The sequence below is a fragment of the Macaca mulatta genome, chromosome 4, assembly GCF_049350105.2.
Source record: "Macaca mulatta isolate MMU2019108-1 chromosome 4, T2T-MMU8v2.0, whole genome shotgun sequence".
Taxonomy (NCBI): domain Eukaryota; kingdom Metazoa; phylum Chordata; class Mammalia; order Primates; family Cercopithecidae; genus Macaca; species Macaca mulatta.
Window position 1 is genome coordinate 98,768,738 of NC_133409.1, and position 15,449 is coordinate 98,784,186.

The 15,449-nt window shown below is 40.9% G+C and overlaps 1 pseudogene across 1 annotated transcript; it reads left to right on the forward strand.

Annotated features, from left to right (window-relative positions):
- Positions 1–11,826: 11,826 nt before the first annotated feature.
- Positions 11,827–12,811, forward strand: LOC697978 (reticulocalbin-1 pseudogene; annotated as a pseudogene). Its single transcript, XR_013416907.1, has one exon. The product of XR_013416907.1 is annotated as a reticulocalbin-1 pseudogene (transcript).
- The last annotated feature ends 2,638 nt before the right edge of the window (positions 12,812–15,449 follow it).

The window sequence follows — 15,449 nt, forward strand, 5'->3', positions numbered from 1 at the left end:
CTGCTAATACAAAGCCTTATAACATATATCTTCAGCAGCTAAATTTACTTTCCTCCAGCTCTTCATGTATAGATACTTTTCATTCACACGAACCTTTGTATTATTTACAACTAATTCATGGTATTATGACGATAGAGAATTTAGCAAGAAACTATTAACTTACTTCTCTAAATCTCCCCTGAGATTAACGACTTGCAAATGGATTCTTTGTCAGAGATGCAGTCTCCATTTTTTAACAACAAGATAGGCTCCTTACACAGCTATCCTCCTACTTGATCAGGGACAAAATATCACTTTTGCTGAAAGCAAACCACTGCTCTGACAGCAATCAAATGATCAAAATTTCACTTTACAGATATAAATTGTTAATAGATTTTTGTAGAAAAAAGTTGTGAGTTATGAATGAGGGAAAACTGAAGGAATCTAGGACAAACAATTTTGTGACTCATTCAAAAATAAGGATTTAAATGTATTGCTAAATCTTGTTTCTCAGAAGTATTATTTGAATAATTCCTTCAATAATTTTTAGACTACCTTCAACGTTGAACCAAATTGCCATAATCTGTGACTGCATGATGTTTCCAAATACAGTCAGCCCTCTGCATTTGTGAATCCCACATCTGTAGATTCAACCAACCATGGATTGAAAATATTTTTTTAAAAAAGGAATGGTTGTGTCTGTACTGAATATGTGCAGACATTTTTTCTTGTTATCATTCCTGTAACAACACAACCATTTATACAGCATTTACATTGTATTAGGTATTACAATTAATCTAGAGATAGTTTAAAATATCCTGGAGGATGTGCATAGGTTATATGGAAATACAACACTATTTTATTTTTTAATTAAAAATATATTTTAAAAATTTTTATTAGAACAGTGGTCCATGTGCATACACCATTTTATATAATGGACAAGCATCTGTGGATTTTGGTATCCTCAGAGGTGGGGGTTTTCCTGAACCCAATACCCCATGGATACTGAGACATGACCATATTGATGGATGTGGTCCTTCTCCATTTTCTTTTGTTCCCATAACCCTTCCCAGTAGTTAGGCCACCATTGCCCCAAAGTTCATCACAATAGAACCAAAGAACCAAGGTAGCGACTTCCTGTTTTTGTTTGTGTGAGTATTAATACTGGGTGTCTACTTGATTGGATTGAAGGATGCAAAATAGCGATCCTGGGTGTGTCGGTGAAGGTGTTGCCATGGAGATTAACATTTGAGTAAGTGGACTGGGAAAGGCAGACCCACCCTTAATCTGGGTGGGCACAATATAATCAGCTGCCAGCATGGTCAGCATAAAAGCAGACAGAAGAACGTGAAAGACTAGACTGGCTTAGCCTCCCAGCCTACATCTTTCTCATGTGCTGGATGCTTCCTGCTCTTGAACACTGGACTCCAAGTTCTTCAGCTTTGAGACTCAGATTGGCTTCTTTGCTCCTCAGTTTATAGATGGCCTACTGTGGGACCTCACCTTGTAATCGTGTGAGTCAATACTCCCTTTTTTTTTGAGATGGAATCTCGCTCTGTCACCCAGGCTGGAGTGCAGCGGCTGGATCTCGGCTCACTGCAAGCTCTGCCTCCTGGGTTCACACCATTCTCCTGCCTCAACCTCCCGAGTAGCTGGGACTACAGGTGCCTGCCACAACACCCAGCTAATTTTTTTGTATTTTTAGTAGAGATGGGGTTTCACCATGTTAGCCAGGATGGTCTCGATCTCCTGACCTTGTGATCCGCCTGCCTCGGCCTCCCAGAGTGCTGGGTATACAGGTGTGAGCCACATGCCCAGCCAAGTCAATACTCCTTAATAAACTCTCCTTTATATATACATCTATTGTATCAGTTCTGCCCCTCTAGAGAACCCTGTCTAATACAGTTTGCTTGCTTGCTTGCTTGCTTTTTAAGTTCAAATGTTCAAGTCCAAGTATAATACAGAAAATATAGGTGGTATAACATTTGACAAAATACCTAAGTGACTTCCACTCTGCCCCCATCTTCCTTCATTTTGTTAAAGAAATAAACTATTCAATGACACTTGTTAAAGCATGTTAAAGATGTTATTCAGGACCATGATGATAGGTATTGGGACCATGGCACTGTGATTTTGCACTGGAGACAGATTGGTCTTAACTCTAAAGATAGCATGGACAAGTCAGAATTTATAGCCAAAGAGCAGGATGGGGTCAGTGGATCAAAAATTACTGTAAGAGGAAATATTAGGGTGGTGAGAGGGATTCTGACTAAATAGACCTAAACAAGATTCTTGCTGAAGATAGGCCAGGGTGACTCAACATCACCTGGGGGATGGTAGGAGATGAGGAACTGATAGGATAACAAGGGTGATCACATGTCAACAGTGGAGGGTTCTTGCTCAGCTGACTTAGGGTTCTTTGCTAAAACTGGATTTTGGAAGGAAGTACACAGATGGGCCTAAGAGAAGGTTCAGGAGCCTGGCTAAAGCAAGAAATCTTTGTCAATTCCTACCTGAGAGCAAATTAAAAAACCAAAAATCCTCTTCCTGTGCTGGAAGAGGGAGAGAACATTGGAAATAAAACAAAAGAGACCCCTAGAAAAGAGGCCTGCACCTGTCCAAACCAATCCCTGGATAGGGAGAGGGATGATCTGATAGACTATTGAGATAAATTTAGGTATCCAAGAGTGTGTGTGTCTAGTGTCCTGCTTTTTGCCAGGTGGCCCTATGGATCAGATGAGATGTTTGGGGTAGCCTAAACAATAAAGAGACTTCTGAGACTTCCAGGAAGAAGTTCAGTTGCACACAACTTGTTCTCTCTTTCATCCTTAACTCTTTTAAAAACTGTACATAGCAGATACATAATTAATGAACTAGAGCTATTTATAAAAATATCAATGAGGCCGGGCACGGTGGCTCACACCTATAATCCCAGTGCTTCAGGAGGCCAAGGCAGGTGGATTACTTGAGGTCAGGAGTTTGAGACCAGCCTGGTCAACATGGTGAAACCCTGCCTCTACTAAAAATATAAAAATTAGCCCAGGCCTAGTGGCAGGCACCTGTAATCCCAGCAACTTGGGAGGCTGAGACAGGAGAATCCCCCTTGAACCTGGGAGATGGAGGTTGCAGTGAGCCGAGATCGTGCCAGTCTGGACAACAAGAGCAAAACTCTATCTCAAAAAAAAAAAAAAAAAAAAAAAAAAAAATCAATGATTTAAACAAATATTTATTGAATGTTATGTGTGATCATTTTAGAGAACTAAAGAGGGAGTAATATGCAGCCCATACAATCAATGTTTTAAGAGTCATAGAAAGGAAAAATTCAGAGTGGAATGAAGTAAGACTCATGGAGAAAGCAGGTCTTGGGTGGGAGGTGGCAACCTATTTAGTAAAAATAAAACAACTCCCTCCAGAAAAAAGAAAAAAAAAGCAGTCAAGGAAAGAATAGGTCTTCAAAAGGATGACCTTTTATTTCTGGAATCCCCTCTAGGCTAAACTCAATCACTAAAGCATGAAAATATAAAACTGCAAAAGAATTGAAAACCAATAATAAATGATAATTCCTGTTCCTCTGAAATTGTTCAATCCAGCAATGAGTAAAGAAATGCTGTTTGTGGCCTGGCGCGGTGGCTCAAGCCTGTAATCCCAGCACTTTGGGAGGCCGAGACGGGCGGATCACGAGGTCAGGAGATGGAGACCATCCTGGCTAACACGGTGAAACCCTGTCTCTACTAAAAAATACAAAAAACTAGCCGGGCGAGGTGGCGGGCGCCTGTAGTCCCAGCTACTCGGGAGGCTGAGGCAGGAGAATGGCATAAACCTGGGAGGTGGAGCTTGCAGTGAGCTGAGATCCAGCCACTGCACTCCAGCCTGGGCGACAGAGTGAGACTCCGTCTCAAAAAAAAAAAAGAAATGCTCTTTGTTAAGGATTAATTGTGGATGTAGATATACTAAACGACTTCACTTCAGCAGGCAAAAGGGAATTACAGCTTTTTGTTTTTGTTCCCTGGTTAGTCTTCAGGCAGCAATGTTAAAAAACACCAAAATTATTCTGAAAAGTAAATTTCCCTAAAGAATCAAGTCCTTATGTTAAGGACCAAGTGCTGCAGTTTGAGGGAATTTCTCGGGTGCTAAATTGTGAAATCATTGTGTGTGTGTGTCTGTGTGTGTGTGTGTGTGTGTGCGTGTGAGAGAGAGAGAGAGAGTTTCTTGAGAAAACTCTTTCACCTGTACCTCTTGGCTAAGCCTGTTGCTTCATTACTTCCTGCAGATGCTTTTCCCAGAAGACATAACTATTTCATTACTTACTCTGAAAGGGTATTGTGAAGCTGCTGTGGAATAAATTGTGTACCTTTGAAATTCTTATGTGAAGCCCTAACCCTCAGTATGATAGTATTTGGAATGGAGCTTTGGACAGTAATTAGGTTTAGATGAGGTCATAGGGCTGGGGCCCCATGATGGGATTAGTGCCCTTAAAGAAGAGATGCCAGATAACTTGCCCTCTTTCTCTCCCTGCCATGTGAGGATACAGCAAGAAGGCATCTTCTGCAAGCCGGAAAAAAGGTTCTTGCCGGAACTTGATCATACCAGCATCCTGATCTTGGACTTTCAGCCTCCAGAACTTCAAGAAAATGAATTTCTGTTGTTTAAGCCACAACAACAGTATTTTGTCATGGCAACCCAAACTGACTAAGAAGCATTGCATTTGCCAGCATGAGGATGCTTTCTGAATGTCAAGTGGTTATTGACTTTTAGTCTACCGGAATGCATTATCATGAACATAAACTACTGCCGCTTACCACTTATATGTCATCATGTCAGTGCTGGAGCTGAGTCTAATTACAAAATGCCAGTGGCAAAGAGACACCAACTGTTACTGTTTAAGAGAGTAGTTATACTACTAGACAGCAGAACTAGGCACAAATGAAAAAGAAGCCTTTAATGTTAGCTCAGAGATTAGGAAGCCTCACATCTTCCTGTGTAAGGGCCATGCTTTTACAATTTGGATATATCACAAACTTTCTGTTTATGATAACCTTTACTTATTACCATCTATACAGAGCTCAAGATGTTTTTGCTTGATATGTATGTCTAGTTGAACAAGTATAAACCCGAAAAGCACTCTAATGCTTATGATTTGAGCTGCAATAGCAGACTCTATAGCAATGCCTTCTTTGAAAGTGTGGTGTAGAGAACCTTCAGGATGTTCAGACTGAATGACTCAATGAATCCCAGGTTGGTTCAATGGCTTGAATCAGGTATGAGGGCATGTGTAGGAGAGAAACTGCTTGAGTTATCTAAGCCATTCCTAAGCCAGGAACATAAATTATCAGCCCCACCTTTTGGGGAGAGTCACATTATCTCATAAATTATGGTGACTGTGCTATATACACAGAATCAGGGGATGTCTGCATGAAAGTAATGACTAGAAGCTACTTTTGAAGACTTGTAAGAACAGTAATTTTTCCTCAAGTGCAAGTTCCCTTTATATGAAATTCTGGTATACTTAACCTCATTTCTATTCGTGTTTTGGTAAGCATGAAAATTTTATTTCTAAAATAGGTTACTATTTTGGGGGGCAATTAAGAAAAGAGTGCTGGTGTGGTGGCTCAGGCCTATAATCCCAGCACTTTGGGAGGTCAAGACAGGCAGATGACTTGAGCCCAGGAGCTCGAGACCAGCTTGGGCAACATGGCAAAATCCTGTCTCTACAAAAAAATACAAAATTTAGCCGGGCATGTTGGCACATGCCTGTAGTCCCAGCTACTCAGGAGACTGAGGCAGGAGGATCACTTGAGCCCAGGGTGGTTGAGGGTTCAGTGAGCCATAATTGCACCACTGCACTCCAAACCGAGTGACAGATGGAGATGGAGTCTCAAAATAAATAAATAAATAAATAGTCTGGGCACAGGGGCTCACACCTGTAATCTCAGCACTTTGGGAGGCCGAGGCAAGCAGATCACTTGGAGTCAGGAGCTTGAGACCAGCCTGGCCCACGTAGTGAAACCCCGTCTCTACTAAAAGTATAAAAATTAGCAGGGAGTTGTGGTGTATGCCTGTAATTCCTGCTGCTTGGGAGGCTGGGGCAGGAGAATGGCTTGAACTTGGGAGGCAGAGGTTGCAGTGAGCCGATATCATGCCATTGCACTCCAGCATGGGGGACAAGAGTGAAACTCCATCTCAAAAATTAATTAATTAATTAATTAATTAATTACATTTAATTAAAAATAAAAAGAGAATTAGAAATAGAAAATAGGAAAATGATAAAAATATTGATGGCATATTACGAGAACAAAAATTTAGAAATTAAGCTAGAGAAAGAAAGATGAAAACAAATCCAGCTATGGGAATCACCCTGCTACATCTGTTAGAAACAAGGAACTGAGACACCTCTGAAAGGGCAGGTGAACTGGGGGCTGCTTCTAGGCCTATGGTGGGATTCTGGGGGCCAATAGTAAACAGTATTGGGTCACAAACGCAGAAAAGCTTTAAATATTTGAATGAAGAAGAAGGCACACAAAAAGAATAACTTTTAGGATGTCTATTAACCTATAGAAAAGTTAAACAAGTTTACCAGCATTTCCTTGAAACTACAAGGACAGCAGATTCTAAAAAGTTTCTCATAATCTGGAAACGTAAATGTAAATTAATTTATGGTGCTCATCATTATCCATTTGAAATGTTTTAAAATCCAGCTTTAACCTCAGCCCCTATCTAATAGATCAAATGCACAGTGAAAGGAAGACTGTATTTGACAGACGTTTTTACATCTGTTCAGTTTCACTATATATGGATATAAGATATATATACATAAAATATATATATGATATATATATAAAAGTTAGACAAGTTTACCTAAACATATTGATACAAAGTGGGATAAACATTATAAATGATCTCAATTTCAGACAGGATTTACTGCTAAATGAGTCCAGGTCAGGACAGGTTTTGCTGCCAAGTGAGTTATGAATGCATTTTCAGTTTTAGGAGAGTTTTAGACTTCAGATGTAGAATCGTGGGATTGCAAACCTATATTACTTTTTTTTTAAATGCCAAAACTCAGTTTTGGCTAAGAATTATAGAGTTGTGCCAAGTAATACTTTTTCAACTATAATTGAGGTCATACAATCTGTTTTGCACAAAGTATAGAGTACAAAGGAACAGTTATGGTATCTCCGAAAGGAGTTATGTAGACATTCCCCCAGAGTAACTCTAGGCACAGAACCATTGGGACAATCTTGTCTTGTGAAGCTGGTCATAGGAACATACTCAAAATTTCCACAACTTTTTCAAGTGTCCTTGTTTTTGACAAAGTAGAAGAAGTAAGTAATCCTATTTAGCACACACTTTTGGTCCCGTCCCACAGATTGTCAGGAGATCAGAGTAGTTCAATTATGGGATGTTTAGCCTATTCATTCCAGGATACTAACTCACTCCATCAAACTCCAGTTTGCTCCTGAACAGTTAACAGCGTGTTCTGCTCAGGTTTCATAATGAAGTGTGTGTGTGTGTGTGTGTGTGCATGCACGCGAGCGTGTGTATCTGTTTACCAGTAGCATTCTCTCAATTTCTCTCTCTCTTTCAGTATTGCTCCCTTTCTCTCAATGTCTCTCAATATCTCTTTCTCAATCTATCTCTCTTTCTCAACAATTTCCCAATTTTGCTGCTAGAAAAAAGGTTGCATTGGCTATTACCAAGCGTCAGACTAGGAACAGGTATGCTTTTGACTATTTCGCCCTTTATTAGTTCGAAAATTGCAACTCAGCCTGCAATTATTTTAGCACAAACCAAATCAAAAGAAACATAAACACTGATACCAAACCACGGCATCCTAGATATACAAAGCAGAAGCATTTCAGAAAAAATCAATAGACTGAACAAAACAGAGAAACAGAAAATAGTAAATACAGGGAATGTGAGGAAAAATGGATGACAGCCTCCTAGAGTAACTGAATATTGGCTCATAACAGAAAATAAAGATGGAAAAGCAGTGTGAGACCAGGCATGAACTGATGTGCATGGGCTAAAATGCTCCCATTGCTAATCTTTGTCACCTCTGTGATAAATGGAGGGGGAATAATATTTTTTTATAGCAATAGCTAATGTACATACGGCAGTTTTTATGTGCCGGATATTATCCGGGTATTTTATATAAATTAGCTTATTTACTTCCTACAGCAACCTTATGAAGAGGGTACTACTACTACTCTCATTTTATAGGCGAAGGGACTAAAGCACAGAGTAGTTCAATAAACCAGCCCAAATTTTGCAGAGCTAGGAAAGCATGGAGGTGGAATTTAAGCCCAGATAGCTTCTTCTGTCTTCACTGTTAAAAACCATCATATTCCAGTGACAAAATAAGTATGGGGACCAACTAGAGAAAGAGTCATTGTAGAACTAGATTGGAGCGGAAGTGAGAATGTCTAGTGGATTTTTTTTTTTTTTTTTTAAGATGGAGTCTTGCTCTGTTGCCCAGGCTGGAGTGCAGTGGCACCATCTTGGCTCACTGCAACATCCACCTCCCAGGTTCCAGTGATTCTCCCACCTCAGCCTCCCAGGTAGCTGGGATTACAGGCACGTGCACCACGCTTGGCTAATTTTTGTATTTTTAGTAGAGATGGGGTTTCACCATGTTGGCCAGCCTGGTCTTGAACTCCTGGTCTCAAGTGATCCACCCGCCTCGGCCTCCCAAAGTGCTGGGATTTCACGCACAAGCCACTGCGCCTGGTCCCTTTTGATGAAAGATGGAGGTTGATATTCTTGCCTGCTGAGTTTAGAGCTCAGAGACTGTTAAATCTGGAGTTGTGGCAGCCACTTGCTATCACATGGACACTTTGCCTGCTACCACCACAATAGAAGAAAAAGTCAGGGTGTGGAGAGAGGCCAAACTCTGAAAATAAGACTTGAGCCTTGAATCCAGTCATGTCCAAACTCTCTCTCTTACTCAAGGTTTTAGTTGTGTGAGGCAATAGATTCTCTTTAACAAACCTCATTTGTATCGGGTTCTTTGTCATTAAAAAATGTACTAGCAAATACAGAGTAAGAGTTTGGAAGAGAAATAAGGTTGGTTTCAACAACTCATGCTTGAGGTTGTCAGTAAAACAATAACTGGAGATGTTCCATAGATACTTGGGAATATAAACTAAATGAAAGGTCACATGCAGAGATGCCTGTTCAGAGACTCCTTCAGCAGTTAGAGTTGATTATAAAGAGACTAATTGAACAATGAGTGTGAGTTAACTCTACAACTCAGGTGGTTGTACAGTTGAGTGGAAAATCAAAGACGGAGCTCCAGGGAAGTGGTGTTCTTAATATTTTCAAAATACATGTGCCCGGTCAATAAAATTTTTAAGAAAATTTTCCAATGTAGGCTTAAGTGGTTGCAAAGTGTATACTTTTCTGCATATTCTGACATTTTAAAGTAAAATGGTTATATCACTCTTTTAAATATATCATATGAATTCCAAAAGCTGTACCAATTTAATATTTATCATAAACCATTAAAAAATACATGCACAAACTCTTCTTTAACATAGAAATGCACATTGTCAGCTTTTTTCTTGAACTCATTTCAATTATATTTCCCTAAAGTATTTTACCCTAAAGTAATATATTTTAATGCTTAGAAATATTTAATAAATCATTTTATACTTCTCTCCATAAAAAATATGTATAAAAACTGAACCTAAGGCACTTTTATTTTCTGTGATTACAGGGCTGTATGCTAAAAATGCTTTTCTAGATTGAGGTATTAAAATGATTTTCAGTACCAACATACCAAAACAAGGTATATATGTTACGATTTGGTAACTAATTATTAATGTAAACCATTTTGGAAATGCATGTGGAAATAGCTGTTAGTTATATCATTGCCACCTCTATGCCACCTGCGGTGGTAATAATGATAATAGGAATAATAATAGTAGTAGTTAACGTATATTGAATTTTATTATGTGCCAGGCATTGTCTAAATCCTTTTCCTTTTAGTTTACTTACTCTTCGCAGCAACACTATGATGTGGCGACTCTTACTACCCACATTTTAAGTTTGTCTCTGGATTACTATTACTTACGATTACTTATCACTAGAAGAAAATGGGATTTTTAGTATCGATTCTACTTTTTAATTTTAATGATGTACAATCTGAGAAATCTTTACTCCCATAAGTAACTAATGGGAATAGAAGGTTTTATTGTGGCAGTATTACTCAATATTTAAAACTTCGTTCAAGTTACATGCTAAAAAATTGTATTTTTATTTTATTTATTGTTTAGTTTTAATTTTTTAATTTTTATTTTTTTTGAGACAGGGTCTCACTCTATTACTCAGGCTGTGGTGCAGTGGCACAATCACAGCTCACTGCAGTCTCAAACTCTCAGGCTCAAGCGATACTCCCACCTCAGCTTCCTGAATAGCTGGGACTCAAGGTACCTGCCACCATGCCCGGCTAATTTTTATTTTATTTTTTTTTAGAGATCAGGGTTTCACCATGCTGCCCAAGCTTGTCTCAGACTCCTGGGCCCAAGCAATCTGTCCACCTCGGCCTCCCAGAGTGTTGGGATTATAGGCGTGAGCCACTGAACCAGGCCACATTTTTATTTTAAATTATCTCATTGACAACACAATTAGGTGCTCCTTCAATTCTGTTGAAATCGTGGAATTAGAAACTACCTAACTTGCAAGTATATTTGTTGCTCGGTTAGAGTAATTTCATTTCTGGGAAGTCTCCCAAAGAGGCTTCACTAAGAGTTATCAGATGATTATTAGTTACTCTTACTCTTTCACTTGGAGGCATCTCAATATACACAGAAAATGCTAGGAAAATCTAAAAGTTGTTAGTTCACCTTTGCAAATATAATATTTCACCTGATACGTGATTTATTTATTTTAAAAAAATTCTTGGAGCTTCAAGATTAGTTCATTCAATGTATGGATAACGTCCAACGTGTAAAATAATTGGCCAAACCCTCGTTTTGTCAAACTAATAAGCCAAATCATACTTTCTTTTTTCTTTTTTTTTTTTTTTTTTTTGAGAATGGGTATCGCTGTGTTGCCCAGGCTGGAATGAAGTGGTGCGATCACAATTCACTGTAGCCTTATCTCTCAGGCTCAAGCGATCCTCCCATCTCAGCCTTCTGAGTAGCTGGGACTACATTTATTCATTCATTCATTCATTCATTCATTCATTCATTCATTTTAGAAATGTTGCCTAGACTGGTCTTGAACTCCTGGACTGAAGCAATCCTTCCACCTCAGCCTCCCAAAGTGCTGGATTACAGGTATGAGTCACTGTGTGGAGATTCACGCTTACTTTCCATCAGAATAAAAAAAAAAAGACTTCATTTTTGAGTTAATATACATCCCAATCATTATAATCTTCCTTCCCAATTCTAAGGCTAAGATAAATATTTAGGTAAGTCGTGAAGCTTTGGCAGGAGTTTGTTACAGAATGAAATAAGGGACTGCCACTTGTCTGAGTCTCTTTTGTTTTCCTTCGAGAAGAATCTATTGTCAGGGATAATGCATTTTGTGATCATGTGTAGAAGTTGGAAGAGATGAGGTTGTTGACCGAAACTGCCATGATTTTTGCTGCGCTACCCAAGCATACGTCTATGGTTCACTATGAATAGAAATAGATTGGCCGCCCGCAGCTTCCCAGTCCCAGGACCGGGGGACGCGCACCTCTGCTCCGGCGCGGGTCAGGCCGTGGCGGAGGGACTGGCCGGTCCCTTCCTCCGCGCCGGCCCCAGCCCCGCGGCTGCCGCCGCGCTCCGAGCCCGCATTCCCGAGCTGCCGCTGTAGTCGCTCACTCGGCGCCTCTCTCCCGGACGCCCTCTCCTCGGGACGATGGCGCGCGGCGGCCGCCGCCTGGGGCTCGTCCTGGGGCTGCTGCTGGTGCTGCTGCTGGCCCGCGGGCGCTGCGGGCCAATCCCACCGTGCGCAAGGAGCGCGTGGTGCGGCCCGACTCGGAGCTGGGCGAGCGGCCTCTAGGGGACAACCAGAGCTTCCAGTACGGCCAGGAGGCCTTCCTGGGCAAGGAGGACTCCAAGACCTTGGACCAGCTCACCCCGGACAAGAGCAAGGAGAGGCTGGGGAAGATTGTTGATCGAATCGACAATGATGGAGACGGTTTTGTCACTACTGAGGAGCTGAAAACCTGGATCAAACGGATGCAGAAAAGACACATCTTCGATAATGTCGCCAAAGTCTGGCAGGATTATGATAGGGACAAGGATGACAAAATTTCCTAGGAAGAATACAAACAAGCCACCTATGGTTACTACCTAGGAAACCCCGCGGAGTTTCATGATTCTTCAGATCATCACACCTTTAAAAAGATGCTGCCACGTGACAAGAGAAGATTCAAAGCTGCAGACCTTGATGGTGCCCTGACAGCCACTCGGGAGGAGTTCACTGCCTTTCTGCATCCTGAAGAGTTTGAGCATATGAAGGAAATTGTGGTTTTGAAAACCCTGGAGGACATCGACAAGAACAGGGATGGGTTTGTGGATCAGGATGAATATATTGCGGGTATGTTTTCCCATGAGGAGAATGACCCTGAGCCAGACTGGGTTTTATCAGAACGGGAGCAATTTAACAAATTCTGAGATCGAACAAGGACCGGAAGTTGGACAAAGACGAGATTCGTCACTGGATCCTCCCTCAAGATTATGATCACGCACAGGCTGAGGCCAGGCATCTGGTATATGAGTCAGACAAAAACAAGGATGAGAGGCTAAAGAGGAAATATTGGAGAACTGGAACATGTTTGTTGGAAGCCAAGCTACCAATTATGGGGGAAGATCTCACAAAGAATCATCATGAGCTTTGATAGACACCAGAATATGGCAGACTGTCATAGGCGTTGTTATTGTCTTGGATGGTTGCTTCAATTGTCTAATTTACAGCAGTTGTGTTCCTACAAAAAGCAAGTTTATACCTCAGATTGGGGTATAAAAATTGTTTTTCACTCAGTATTTACTGGAACATGGACATCACTATTCTTTCAGTAAGATTTCTCCCAAAACACTTGAAAACCTTGGTAAATTACAGTTCTCTCTGGGGATATATTCGTACAACACGACTTTTTAAAAGTTTCCCCCCCCCCCCCCCAGCTGGGCGCCCTGGCTCAAGCCTGTAATCCCAGCACTTTAGGAGGCCAAGGCGGGCAGATCACGAGGTTAGGAGTTCAAGACCAGCCTGGCCAACATAGTGAAACCCTGTCTCTACTAAAAAAATACAAAAAAAAAAAAAAAAAAGGCCAGGCTTGGTGGCAGGCACCTGTAGTCCCAGCTACTTGGGAAGCTAAGGCAGGAGAATCTCTTGAACCTGGGAGTCAGAGATTGCAGTGATCCAAGATCGCGCCACTGCACTCCAGCCTGGGTTTTCACTGTGTTTTCACTCTAGAATTTTCACTCTCAGGGTGATTCAATACAGTTTTGGAATGCATGAAAGACACGTCTTTCTTTTGTAATAATTGAAATGCAGCTGTGAAAGGTGAGGAGAGATAGCAAGAAAGAACAGGCGTGATATCTTGACCATGATGTGTTGTCAAGAAGATCAAGTTTGGAAAAGAATAGTTATGGAATTTGAGGATTTGGAAATTGATAATCTTAAAACTATTCATGCCCCTTTATCCCTTGAAAAGTCGTAGAGTACCTCCAGGGGCATGTCGGTCCCATTTGAAAACTGTGCTTTAGTTATTTAAGGTTTGGGGAAGGTGAATCCGCTGAAGTAAACATCAGAGAAACCCTACAGAGAATGGGTTCTCAACCTGGGATTTTGTGGGTGCACTCCAGTGTGGGGCACAAGCCCTCTAAACTTGTACTAAAATTTTTGTGTCCTAATACATTTTGGCAAGTGGATAATTTTAATAGCTTTCATCCGTAAGTGACTATCACTAAAAAATGTTTAGATTGCATATTATGAAGGGAATATACTAGGTCAAGTTTTCTATAACTAATGTATGCTTTCTTATTAGTGAACTTTTTGTTTGTTTGTTTGCTTGTTTTTAAGATAGAGTCTTGCCCAAGCTGGAGTGCAGTGGTGCCATCTTGGCTCGCTGCCACCTCCGCCTCCCAGGTTCAAGCGATTCTCCTATCTCATCCTCCCAAGTAGCTGGGACTACAGGTGTGCACCACCAGCCCAGCTAATTTTTGTATTTTTAGTAGAGATGACGTTTTACCACATTGGCCAGGCTGGTCTTGAACTCTTGGCCTCAATGGATCTGCCTGCCTCAGCCTCCCAAAGTGCTGGCATTACAGGCATGAGCCACCACATCGGGCCTTTTATTAGTAAACTTTGAAAGGTCAGTTGATACCTTGTGTGGTTCCAAAATTTCAACAGCTTAAAAAGCTACGAATAATAAAGCAAAATAAAATGAGGGAACCAGAGTAAATGGAACATCAGGGTTTAGGAACGCTTTTACACTGTTGGTGGGAATGTAAATGAGTTCAACCATTGTGGAAGACAGTGTGATGATTCCTCAAGGATCCAGAGCCGGAAATACCATTTGATCCAGCAATCCCATTTCTCAAAGGATTATAAATCATTCTACTATAAAGACACATGCACATGTATGTTTATTGCAGCACTGTTCACAATAGCAAAGACTTGGAACCAGCCCAAATGCCCATCAGTGATAGACTGGATAAAGAAAATGTGGCACATATTTATCATGGACTATTATGCAGCCACAAAAAAGAATGAGTTCATGTCCTTTGCATGGACACTGATGAAACTGGAAGACATAATTCTCAGCAAACTAACACAGGAGCAGAAAACCAAACACTGCGTGTTCTCACTCGTAAGTGGGAGTTGAACAGTGAGAACACATGGACACGGGGAGGGGAACATCATTATACACTGGGGCCTGTCAGGCAGTTGGGGGAAAGGGGAGGGAGAGCATTAGGACAAATACCTAATGCATGCAGGGCTTAAAACCTAGATGACGGGTTGATAGGTGCAGCAAACCACCATGGCACATGTATACCTATGTAACAAACCTGCACGTTCTGGACATGCATCCCAGAACTTAAAGTAAAAAAAGAAAAAAAAAAGAAGTAACGTAAAGCTAAGAGCAAGATTGGAGCACAGAACATAGTGAGAGACCTTCATTTTCTTGTTAAGATCAGGCCATAACTGTGAGTACAGTAGTCCCTCTTTATCCACGATTTCATTTTCCATGATTTCATTTACTACAGTCAGTCATGATTTGAAAATACTCAGTGGAAAATTCCAGAAATAATTCATACATTTTAAATTGTAGGCTGTTCTGAGCAGCATGGTGAAATCTCCTGCCATTGCACTCTGTCCTGCCTGGGATGTGAATCATCCCTTTGTCCAGCATAAACAACCTGTATATGCTACCCCATCATTAGTCGTTTAGTAACCCACTCAGGTATCAGTTAGGAATGACTGGGAGCACAATTCAGGATCCTAATAAAGCACCCACCTCACCTCTGCACAGA